A 13,543-nucleotide genomic window follows, 5' to 3' on the forward strand; every position below is an offset into this window, starting at 1 on the left:
TACTTAGAAGAACACTTGGTTATGGAAATTGCTTTGTTCATTTAACAACTGTTGTGGATATTATACTGTAAGTTACTAAAAATTTCAAGTCAAATGCATCCATGATTTAGGAACATCATAACAAATATGAAGGTGACAATTAATGCGCCTTACTTTATCCACATTAAAAATGCGAACCAAACGGTATTACTGTCTACTTTGGAATGTTCGATAAAGTGCACACGTCTGGCCTACATAAAACTTCTGGGAAGCGCTAAATTTTCAGTTTGTGTATTTATTATGAACTACTCTTTTTGCTATAGGCGACGGCCTTGCCGCAGTGGACACGACGGTTCCCGTCAGATCACCGAAGTTAAGCACTGTCGGGCGTGGCTGGCACTCGGATGGGTGACCATCCAGGCCGCCATGGACTGTTGCCATTTTTCGGGGTGCGCTCCGACTCGTGATGCCAATTGAGGAGCTACTCGACCGAATAGTAGCGGCTCCGGTCAAAGAAAACGATCATAACGACCCGGACAGTGGTATGCTGACCACACGCCCCTCCTATCCGCATACCTATCTGAGGATGACACGGCGATGAGATAGTCCCGATGGGCCACCTGTGAGCTGAAGACGAAGTGCTTTTAATGCCGTATGTCAGAGTCGGATGTTAGTACGGAATACTACTGTCTTTTTAATCTGATCGACGAGGTTCAGACGCTTTTCCCATATAATGAATTTATTTTTCCTACGTTTCGAGTTTATGATGTACACTGATCGTCTAGTTCTTAATTTTCTTAGGGAAGGCGATGATTCCCTTTGCTTTATAATCGACAAAACTACTTGTTTCAGTCTAAAATTGTACTTGTCTGTGTGTCATAGACCAAAAATACTCAACTTATGCTGTGTGAGATGCATCGACTTCTGATTAATGATAGCATCAGAACAGGTCAACTGTATTTATTACATTGTTTGCACATGACAAAATCTAATTCTTTTATTTTTTCATTTCTAATGTGAACTCGATTTTAAGGTGAATTGCAGTCTCAGTGGCGTCTGTTAAATTGTCTACCGTATCATCGAACAATATGACTGTGTCCTTGGCTTCTTGCAGAGAATCTTCGATTTCTGGAAAGAACAGAATCTTCCTTCCGACAAACTTCATCTGAATATGCTGATTCCGTAAGTTGTTTCCTAAGTGGAGCTGCATATGAAGGACGACGTTGGATCGACTATGACAGCATACCCTAACCGTCTGCAATCGGTGGTTCGCTGACTGTTGGAACAGAACCTTGCTTATCTCATATCTCATTGTCTCCATTGGAATTTTCCTCCACTGGTCGCGGCTTATAAGATAACTGTTTACAGCAGTGAAAGTTTTAATAACATAATATTAGAAATTATTATGAGAAACGGACCCCACGTTATCTATTTGTCCATTTTGTGTGAAATAAGGGAAAAACATGTTCCTGCTAACATGGTAAAGCCAAAGCCACGTGAGAGACTAAAAATCCGTAATTCAACGTCTCAATCGTAATGTTGAAACAACCACCGCAACTACCATACCTAAAAACGTCGCGCGAGGCACTTTCAACATTTACAGCAACTTTAAGTGCAAACGATAGCGTGTTTCTTCGATTACGAGTTACTCGCAATATTACCGAGCACCGAGCTACACTGCTTAATGAACATATCGAACGGTTTTTCACTAGCGTGCTCACGGCTCATTCCCATCAGTGATCGACCATTTCCACTGACATTCATAACAATAATGTGATTCATCTGTTTATCTTCCTAAAGATCTTTTTAACAAATTATATAGCAAATATGGAGAGTCAGTATGAGTGTTTTTTTTAACAAGTTATCTGTTAAGGCACAAAAGAGTTACAGACATCGGCTATGAGAGTGCACTGATTTAAATCAATTGCGTCAGACCGGGATTCGAAGTCGGATCTCCGACTTACTCGGCAGATTTGCTGACCACTGCGCCATCCGCACACAGTGATCGTCGCAGCTCCACAGACTACCCTGGCACGCCTCCTGTCAGACCCAAAATCTCAACTTATCCAATTACTAAGTAATGCCCCTTGCCCATTAACTTCATCTTCCGTGTCTTGATTCATAATGGCTGTGGCAGCAAACAGCATATATAGAATGGTTCACAGCAAATGGATTGTCACTGAATTTTGACAAGACCGAGTACATACAGTGTAGTACCTCACAAAGAATACCTGACCCTATAAGTATAATGTATTCAAACAATGAAATTACAGCTGTAGACAGCGTCAAAGTTTTAGGGCTACAAATTGACCACAAACTAAACTGAAAAGCTTACACTCTAGACTTAATGAAACGCCTTAGTTCAGCTACATTTGCAGTGCGCATGATAGCAGAAATAGGTGATTTAAAAATGAAGAAGTTAGTTTATTCGGCCTACTTGCATTCACTAATGACTTATGGAGTTACCTTTTGGGGAAATACCTCTCACAAAGAGAACATTTTTAAAATTCAGAAACGAGTCATTAGAATTATATCTGGTGTCAGTCCTAGATCATAATGCAGAGATCTCTTTAAGAAACTTGGTATTCTAACCACTACTTCTCAGTACATGTACTCATTGGCGTCCTTCGTCATTTCCTATATCTCTCTTTTTATACAAAATAGTGCAAAACTTGATTATAATACCAGAACCAAAAACAGTCTGTATAAGGACTATAAAAGCTTATCATTAGTACAAAACGGAGTCAAATACATGGGTACTCTTGTAGTCAATAACTTACCAGAGCATATCAAAGGTCTTGTAAGTGATAAAGATCGGTTTCAGAGTGATTTAAAGAACTTCCTGTTGGCCAACTCCTTCTATTCCATCGATCAATATCTTCACAAGTATTATAGCTCAATAACACTGTCTGCAAAAAGAAAGCCTTTGGCTCTTTCCAAATTCCAGAGACTCCTCTCCAAGGGATCCATGGAAAACGATAAATGTAATGTAATGGTTAGCAAGACCAATTGATCACTTCAGTGCACCAGGCTCGAAATGTTACGGGAATAGGCGAAGCGCCGTGAGTAATGAGGACAAGGGGCGTGGGGCACGACATTAGTATTGTGTGGATATGGTGAGAATTTGAGTCCGACGGGGGGCATGCTAGGGTAGTCTGGGCAGTGGCGATGACCACTGGCCTGCATGACACAGTGGTCAGCGCCTCTGCTTAGTAAGAGGGAGAGCTGGGTTCGAATCGCAGTCCAGCACAAATTTTCTACTTTTCTCACTGATTTTAATCAATGCCCACTCGCAGCCATTGTCTGTAATTCCCCTGTGTCTCAATTCATAGTGCCTGCTGGGTCAAAATGCTGCCTTTTCTTCCTATAATGGTAGATATCTTTTTTCCTAAAACAGGTTCTTCTGATAATACGTGCTGTTAACTCATTGCTCTTCTTCCAATTCTGCATGACAGGTTACCTTGTCGGCTGACGAAGTGAATCCTGTGTGCTAACGGCACCAGTATGGATAACAAACAACCCGTGGCAGAGCATCGGGTCGAGGGTGAATCACAGGAGCAGCATCAACGACCGCGGCGCAGCATCCTGCGCCTGGATCTCGGCAAGCCACGGCGCAGTTCCGGCTCTGGGGTGGAGTTCCGTGGACCCAGCCAGGCGCTCTCTCCGACGCAGGTGAGCGGGCGCAGCTGCCACTATCGCGCGTTTCCACGGTGTCACCGTCACTACTACGCAAGAAGAGTACTCGTTATTTCCTTACTGTAGTAACAAGGCACTCGAGCTCTGACGGAAGTGAAGCTAATTTTCAGAGTACTTCAAAACCAAACCAGTTTTCAATTGCAAATTCCTTTTATACACTTCAATAACCGATTTCGATCGTAATGATTGAAGTGTAATTTATTTTCAAAGAATATTCTTAAGAATTTACTTTATTTACTAGCGATTCATATAGAGCATTAACACATTTAATCACTCTATGTAAGCATGGAAGTAGTTGCCAGGGAGTAAATGATGAAATCATAACCAAATTTCTTTAACAAATAAGAATTTTATTCACTTTAATAGTGCCTAAAAAAAGAAACAGATTTAAAATTTTAATCAGAAAGCACCCTCTAAATATCAAAGTTAGAATTTATTCAGAGGCAGAAAGAAACAAGTTTTGACTGTATGAACTATCGGGCAGAGAACCTTGCCGCTCCCTTTTGACACGGCCGTAGTTACGACCGCTCACAACAGCCTCTGAAAGACTACACTGATGCAAATCTGAAACACACCAGATAACTTTAAACTAAGAGTTTTAACAATTTACACATGCACACAAACTATGACCCCCCATAGGAGGGATGGAAAAAACATTAACAATTAAAATATTAAACTTGAGACCGAAGGTGCAATATGATTTTAACTTCTAAGAAAAGTCTTACGGTGAAAGGGTAGCAACATTATATAGTAAAAAGATCATTTAGATAAAAGCCCATGAAATGCAATCTTATATAAAATTCTACAAGGTTTTCCAAACAATAGTTTCGATGCTCTACAGTACACAGATACCGCCTCTGAAGGTCATAGGCAATAATATCAGAGTTTCCAAAGATCAAGGCATATTTCAGGTATTAGGCCGTTACACTCCAAGCAATAAATTCGTTAACACACCAAATCCGACAAACATGCCAGAGGCAGCTACTAACGTACGGTAGATTGATAGGGAGATTACCGAACAACCCGAACTGAAGGTTGCTCTAACCCACCCCTACTCCACAAGGGAAAAACGGACCCCACGTTTTATGAGCAACCACCTTCCCGCGGGTGGGCAAACAGAGAAAGATGGTGGGACGACCCCAAAGCAAAACGGCTGGTGACCTCAGCAACAGAACAAGTAGAATTTAACAAGAGTAAATAAAACAACATATCACCAATCACTTAACTTCTAATAAACTGCGATTTCTCGAGAAGACCTGGCGCAGCACCCCCAAATCGCTCTCCCGAACCGTCCACTGCCAGCCGCTTCAACGGACGCAGGAAGGCGCGACGATCTCCCGTCTCACGGCGTCGCAGCTCGAACCGGCCAGACTGATATCGTGGGTTGACTCCTGTTGCTGTCGTGTCGACCACTAAGTCACTACCCCTTGCTATAGGCCGCGGCCCACTAGACTCACGTGGCGACCTCACATACGCTGACGCTCAAGACGGACAAGTCATCTTGTGTCTCAGTGCGCGACCGACCAACCGATCGATCCAACCGCCAATGACCATTGCCTGAGCAAACGGGCCTAACGCGCAGACTGAGATGCAGGAACTAAGCCCCGACCGGGCGACCACTCGCTGAGTTCTCTTACTGGCGGAGTGGAAAGACTCTCATTTTGGCGGCACTAAAGGTTGATCCGAACGACAGACAGACACTAACTGCCTAACAGATGATGACGAGAGACAAACTAGCAAGCTGGGGACGAGAGACTGACCCAGACTGACCGACTGGCGAGCTCATAGCGCCCCTTAAATGCACGTGAACAGGCAACCTTTCCCACCACAGGGAGACACCAAAGCTGCGATTGCCACAGCGGTGCCTCCGACAGAAACGAAAGTCGATTGCTTCACACTGCGCGCTGCGGCGCGCTCTTCAAAAGAGCAATTTTTTACTACGGCTCAATGATCATTATCATATTGACCCGTCTCATTGAACTTATTAAAGAAGGAGATAAATTTGTTGCATTTTTACTTTGAATACGACCCAAAATTAGCTCCTTTCTTCGCTAATATTTATCACAAATGGAGTGCAGAGAATTACAGACCAGTATCGTTGACATCTGTTTGTTTAATGGTCCTAGAACTTATCCTCAGCTCAAACACTGTGACATTCCAGAAGCGAAACAAGCTTTTCGCATTGTACTAGCACAGTTTCAGATACAAAATCTTGCATTAAACACAGCTGGCTTTATTGGTATACTATAGCAGATAAAGAGGCTGTTTCCATCTTCATTGATCTCGAAAAGAAATTTGCCATATCGACGATTAATTGAAATAAGACCATACAAAGGATCTACGCAAATATATGACTGGTGTGACGAATATTGGAATAACAGAACTCAGTAGGGGAGAGTGTTGTACCTTGGTACACTTCTCAGACTCGAGCTGATTGCCAGCCCTGTAACAGAAGACCAATATATATATATTTTATTTAATCTATTTTCTTACTCCATTTTGAAATGATCGCATTCACGTTTCATGTACTGCAGCCTTTTTATGAAAATATAAAAATTACTCCTTAAAATTAAGGTTTTCAAAATGTGAAAACATGGTCCAATGTGTAACATGGTCATGTATTATCAAATTTTACTTATTTTTGCAAACCGTTTCGACGGGCACGATACCGGAGAATTTCCCAGGCTGTCATAGTTACCGGATACGAAACGGAACTTTAAATACATCGAGAAACAAGTACTGTGTGGATTATAAAGCACTGTATATTAACTTACAGTGTGCGACGGGCAAAATATTAGTGAGAATATACATTTCTTTTATGTCTATTATGATTTTAAGTAGAAGAGAAAATCTTGTTTCACTCCAGTTACAAATATGGTGTTTACTTCAGTTTGATGACGGTATTAATATCTTCACAATAATGAAACAGCACTACTGCACTGACGCTAGTAATATTACTTCGATAATATACGGCAGAGGTAATGCAAGTATGTGCTTTCTTGTAAGGGGCCCTACTACGAGCATAACAAAAAAATTAAACACCAAACGATGAAGTACTGTGACCGCGATTTCGGTTATATGAAGACATGGCAACTTTAAGAAACCCATATACTTCTTATGTTACAGACTATTAACGTACAATTTCCACACTAAATAACGGGATGAAAGATTATATATGAGTGACATATGAACAATGATTGTATAGTAGCTCCTACACATTCCTAACTAATTAGCGTGAGATATGGAATGTTCGTGTCATGACAAACTACTGCCTCAGACGTCCCAACAGCAAAAGTTCTTTGTGAACCGTTGCATGTGGATGGTTAGATTGAGTAACTCACGAGAAAATCCCCAGCATTTCTCCCAAACCATAGCCTAGCGTGAGCTGGGGGAGATACGCTTACCTCCTATATTGCATAACTGTCTCATTGTCCCCACTGGATTTCTTCTCCGTCGGTCGCAGGTTCTAACTTGCATTCATTAAACAGTGAACCTTTGGAGTAGCTTGTGAGAATATTCGTTACAATAGTCAAAATATTGCGATACCACCTGACTTTTTTCACTTTTTTCCTTACAATCAGAGAAAACAGATATACTGTTCATTTTTAAGAGCCATTCTAGCATCAGAGTTTGGATGAGAGGTCGTGGAATCTAATTATCGCTTGTCAAGCACCGTAATAAGTCATCACACGAATTTGTCGACATGAGAAAGTGTACAAGAATGTTCCCGATACAATTTTAACCAACATTCACTATTGTGCCAAAGAATATAAAATCGTCTACACACACTGATGCTGCCTCTTGGAATACTAGTCGCAGACTGTTACGTAGCTGGTTTAAGCTGTAGTTCACTTTTAGATTATACTAGAACTTGTAATGCGCAACTACTATGAGAATGAAAACAATTCACGAACTGCGTGATGTAATACATAATCTGCGCGCATGCATTGACTCTACCAAACAGTTTTCTAGACTGCATAAGTGGATTAGCCTATAGTTTAGCACCAGCCTGCTCAACAAGTACTCAGGATTGGTCGATTCAGTGCACCAATGATAAATGACGTTCAGTAAAACCCTTAACTAACATTGTAGTGAAAAATTAGAGCTACTGAAATCAGAGTTAAAAAGTCAGCAGCGAGGATAAGGTCATCGGACTAGTTGGAACTCTACAGAAACATTCAAACAATAAATATAAGACACTAATAAATTTATGCACTTGGCGGTAACACTGACGGGTGAATCACAGTTTTCTCTGTGCAAACACGACATGGCCTCATCCCCACGCTCCCTGACAATCTGTCGCTTGCGGGATCGGGATACTCTATCAATCTTGCCTACTTCCTAATTCGCAGCAGAGCGAATCTTTGTGCACTGTACGATAAACTCGACAAACTATAAAACCAAGTGGGATGACATTGACCATCCATGCCAAAATTTGACACTGGAACTTAGAAACCTGCAACGTTAGACATTCTCAGACACACGAAGTTCGAATATTCTTTTCTGTGGCATTTAGATATATATCCAAAACATTTTCTAATACTACAGTGTGAACGAGAATAGGAGGGATATGTAGGAAGATTTTCGTTGGCGTAAATACAAATATTTACTGGAACTGAAACACAGTGTGCTTTACAAAATTTAATACATAGCTTAGTTTGAATGTGTTTCTGTTTCAGAGGTGCTTAGCGCAGAGTCTGTCAACAGGACTGTAATTCTCTGTGTACTATCATCGAAATTTAATAAAGCAAGTCATTGTGTAAGCTCCTGCAGGACTGTTGGCACAACTTAGAAACCTGCAACGCTGGATATTACAGCATGCAAGACAGCATCCAGTTTCGTTTGGATAATTTAACACGTTTTCCATGCGTATAGGAGAATAACAACATCACCAACATCTATAGTGCCAAGTAAATAATACATTCATGCCCTGCAAGAGCTTACACAATGACATGCTTTATCAAATTTCGATGATAGTACACTAGAGAATTACACTCCTGTTGACAGACTCTTCGCTAAGCACCTCTGAAACAGAAACACATTCAAACTTAGCTATGTATTAAATTTTGTAAAGCACACTGTGTTTCAGTTCTTATAAATAGTTGTATTTATTCCAATGGAAATCTTCCTAAATATCTCCCCTATTCTTGTTCACACTGTAGTATTAGAAAAAGGCTTGGATATATATCTAAATGCAACAGAAAATAAAATTCGAAGTTCGTGTGTCTGAGAATTTAGTAGTGTCCATCCTAAAATATTGATGATACAGCGGCCAATCGGCTTCGAATTGTGCCTTACGGCCAAAATACATAGTCGGTATTCCAGAATAATGGGTTCATATCAGTACATTTGTCATTCCTCCATGACAAAAAGCAACCATAAAATACGTTTACAATGCATTACCCTCGTAACTCAAATAAGTCTTCGTCGAAAAGGCCCGTTATGGTGGTGTGAGAGATTTCGCATAATTTCACGCATCTCACTACGTAACTGTCATGCATTTCCTGGTTCATGACTTCAAGAGAAGTGTTTGGTCACTCACCTTACATCTCGAACTTGGCTCCCTCTGAGTTTAATCTCAGCCCACATGAACCACTGGCTAAGAGGACACCATATTGGCACAGACATCAAGCTGCAGGTCAGCGTGGAGAGTTGGCAAAAAGCGCAGGTGGTTGCCTTCTATGACGAGGGCGTTTGAAACTTGGTGCAAAGCTACACTCAATGTCTCAGTCCGAGCGGCGACTGTCTAGGGAAGTAGCTGGAATGTGTAACTAACTGTTGCAAACAAAACATTTTTGATTTTTACTGTGGTTTCCATTTCGCGACTGACCAGACCTTACTTTCAATATAGCCATCACATGTAACAGTGTACACACTTGTAGTCCCTAATGTATTAATCTGAATATGAGATGGTGTATTTCATAGCTAGGGTCAGTTCTATCTTGGAGGAGATTGTCAGAAGCGATAAAATTGTAAAGTTTAGTTTTCACATTTTGACAAGAACCTTTTTCTATGAAACGAAACAATGATTATGCCTTGCGATGTGTTCTGATGAGCTGAGTTAGTATGATGCGAAACACTCATTGTGAATTTATCTAGCAAGAAATAGTCTCAATATGTTAAGTCGGTCATAGGGTAGTAGTTTTCAATTTCACCAGGCGGAAGAAATCGATCGGCGTTGACTTAATCTTCTCAAGTATTGGACTACTTGTTTCGGAACGAAAAAGACATTTCATATCAACGAAAGCGTGAAACCACGTATAAATTCTAAATAATTTGTCAGCAACAAATCCCACTTGCTGTATTTGAGTTTTTTCTATAATCAGACAAATTTGAGGCTACAACAACGTGCCCCGTGGAGGTAATAACGAATAGTATTAGTCAGTTGCTGAGCGGATATATACTTCTAGTTTAAAGGTACAATGTTAGACAAATTTAATCTATACACCTCTCAGTTTTACACACACACACACACACACACACACACACACACACACACACACACACACATCAATCCTGCATGCCACAGATGCTGAAATGTTTCCCTAAGCAGAACAGTAAAGGGAACTCCACACCAACATAGAGAAGATCCTGCTAAAAGTAAGACCAGCGTTTCAAAACAAACACTTTACAGCTACTAAAATAATACACACAAGGGCCAAAGCATATTAATTATGTGTTTCAAGGCATAATTTATTAACAGTACATAATCCACCTATTCGTGCTTCCCAATTGGCCGTATTACAGAAATGCTGTCATTACTTTGATTGCAATATAGAACAATGAATATCATAAATGATGTTCCTTCAAACTTATGTTATAGACTGACAGATCTTTATAATTGCATTATTCATAATAATGATGTTCAAATGAATGTCAGCCTTGTTGATGAATTCAGGTAAACGCCTCTCGGTATTAACATGGACAGCTCTTAAGATTTCTGCAGATACTGCAGAGCAAGTATGACGTATTCTTTCTTTTAACACATCTGGATTTTCCGGTTCCGTTTTGCAAGTCCTGGCTTTGATATAACCTCCTAAGAAAACCTCCAAGGGCGTTAAATCAGAAGATCTCCCTGGTCACCGAATGCAACCACCGCATCCTGTCCACACATTGTTGAGATATTTCCCAAGCCCTCTACAGTAATGGACTGTTGCACAATCGCGCTGAAACCAGTGCCTCACAGCTAACTGAAGTGGGATGTCTTCTAGGAGATGCCCAAGATTCATCTGATTCTGTAGGATTTGAAACAGCTGACCAGTTAATCTGGGGGTGAATAAAATGGTCCAACAATGTGATTTTCTAGAGAGGTATACCATACATTAACACCACAGTCCACTTGCATGTGATGTGGTCTCAACCAGTGAGCATTTGCAGCAACCCAGTAATGTAGATTGTGTCTGTGACAGTACGATCATTGGCGAAATAGCATTCATCTCTCCAAGAAATCTACCTGATGAAATCCGTATTTACGGCTATTTTATTTACGAGACGGCTGCAATCGAGATGTCGGAAATCTTGTTTATCCTAATTATTATCAGAAATATGTATTACTGGGCGAGTTGTAATGACTTTCATAATATTAAAAATAATGCCCATATTGTGATCATTATTATTAAAGGTACGAATAATACTGCGACGTAAATGAAATAGCATGATAGCACTTTCGTTTATTCTACATTGTACATGCACGTTATTTGCATTTAAGCTACGCTTACCGTGCGTGGGATGTGCTCCAAAGTACTCAAAAACGTTCCAGGCAGAATCGAAGGCGTCGCGGATTGGTCTTTCCACGACACGTTATACCTAGCAAGACGCACCTCTGTATATCTAAAAACAAGCGCAGAAGCTAGGCGTCGCGTTGGAAACGTTGTGAATACAGCCTTCGTCCCTCACGTGCATTGCGGTGCGTCTTCCTGTAGATCAGTATCATATCAGTATAGTCTTTGCTGGAGTGCGTTGCAGTTGTTGCCTGTTTGACTGTAAAACCTGACTCGAACTACAAGAAGACGGCCACGCGACCTCATCAGAGCGGAACAAGGAGGAAAACCCACGAAAATGGTTCGCTTGTAAGTGCACTTCCCCCTTTGGATAGCAGTGTAGAGGCAACCCTTCTTGCACTAACGTGTGCCGGAAACATACGACTATAGAGGATGGCTTGTGTGGACCACACTCTGTTGTGTTGACCTCTTCATCTCAAAGTACCACTTGCATCCTACGTCTTCATATCTGTTGGACGTACACCAGTATTTGTCTTCCCCCACAGTTTTCACTCTCTGCAGCTTCCTCTAGAACTATGGAAGTTACTCCCTGGTGTTTCATCACATGTCCTCTCTTTCTGTCCAGTCAACATGGTAGTGTTTACTATATGTTCCTTCTTCGCCGATTCTACAAAGAACCTCCATCGCTCCACCTAATTTTCAACATCTTTCTTATGCACAACGATTCAGACGCTTCTTTTGCGGTTTTTCCACAAGCCATGATTCACTTCCATGCGGTGGTGTACTCCAAATGTGAATTATTAGCAATTCTTTCCTGAAATTAAGGCTAAAGTTTAGCACTAATATTCTTTCAGCCAAGAACGCACCATTTTGTATATGCTAGTCTGCATTTTATGTCACACTTGCTTCGTCCGTTGTACGTAATTTTGCTTCCAAAGAAGCAGAATTCCTTAACTTTGTCTACTTCGTGTTCCAATTTCGTCTTTACGTCTTTCGCTATTGTCATTTGTTCTACTCTTCATTACTTTAGTCCCTTTCAGGTTCACTCTCAATCTATTTTCTGTATTCAGTAAGCTGTTAATGCCGTTCAAAAGATTCTGTAATTCTTCGTTACCTTCATTTAGGATGTTAACTTAAATTATCAGCTAATCTTATCAATGGATCACCCTGAATTTTAATCACAATCTTAAACCTTTATGTTATTTCCGTCATTGCTCCTTCGATCTTCAGACTGAACGCCCTTATCCGAGCACATCGTTCGTCTTCCACCCATACTGTGGTTGTTGTACATATTGTATACTAGCTATTACCCGCGGCTACGCGTGCTGATTAGTAATTTTGTTGTGATCTACATCTATCTACATCTACATCTACATTATTACTCTGTTATTCACAGTAAAGTGCCTGGCAGAGGGTTCAATGAACCACTTTCAAGCTGTGTCTCTACCGTTCCACTCTCGGACGGCACGCGGGAAAAATAGCACTTAAATTTTTCTGTGCGAGTCCTGATTTCTCTTATTTTATCGTGATGATCATTTCTCCCTATGTAGGTGGGTGGCAACAGGATGTTTTCACAATCGAAGGAGAAAAATGGCGATTGATATCTCATGAGAAGATCCCGTCGCAACGAAAAAACGCCTTTGTTTCAATGTTGTCCACTCCAATTCAGGTATCATGTCTGTGAGACTATCTCCCCTATTCCGCGATAATTCAAAGCGAGCTGCCCTTCTTTGTACTTTTTCGATGTCATCCGTCAATCCCACCTGATGCGGATCCCACACCACACAGCAACACTCCAGAATAGGGCGAAAAAGCGTGGTGTAAGCAGTCTCTTTAGCACACCTGTTGCACCTTCTAAGTGTTTTGACAATGAATCGCAGTGTTTGGTTTGCTCTACCCACAATATTATCTATGCGATCGTTCCAGTTTAGGTTATTTGCAATTGTAATCCCTAAGTATTTAGTTGAATTTACAGCCTTCAGATTTGTGTGACTTATCGCGTAATCGAAATTTAGATGATTTCTTTTAGTACTCATGTGAATAACTTCACACTTTTTTTATTCAGGGTCAATTGCCACTTTTCGCACCATACACATATCTTATCTGAATCACTTTGCAAGTCGTTTCGATCATCTGATGACTTTACA

The 13,543-nt window shown here is 40.8% G+C and overlaps 1 pseudogene; it reads left to right on the forward strand.

Annotated features, from left to right (window-relative positions):
- Positions 1 to 301: 301 nt before the first annotated feature.
- On the forward strand, positions 302 to 419 carry LOC126268451 (5S ribosomal RNA; annotated as a pseudogene).
- The last annotated feature ends 13,124 nt before the right edge of the window (positions 420 to 13,543 follow it).

This window comes from Schistocerca gregaria, chromosome 4 (assembly GCF_023897955.1).
Source record: "Schistocerca gregaria isolate iqSchGreg1 chromosome 4, iqSchGreg1.2, whole genome shotgun sequence".
NCBI classification, from domain to species: Eukaryota; Metazoa; Arthropoda; class Insecta; order Orthoptera; family Acrididae; genus Schistocerca; species Schistocerca gregaria.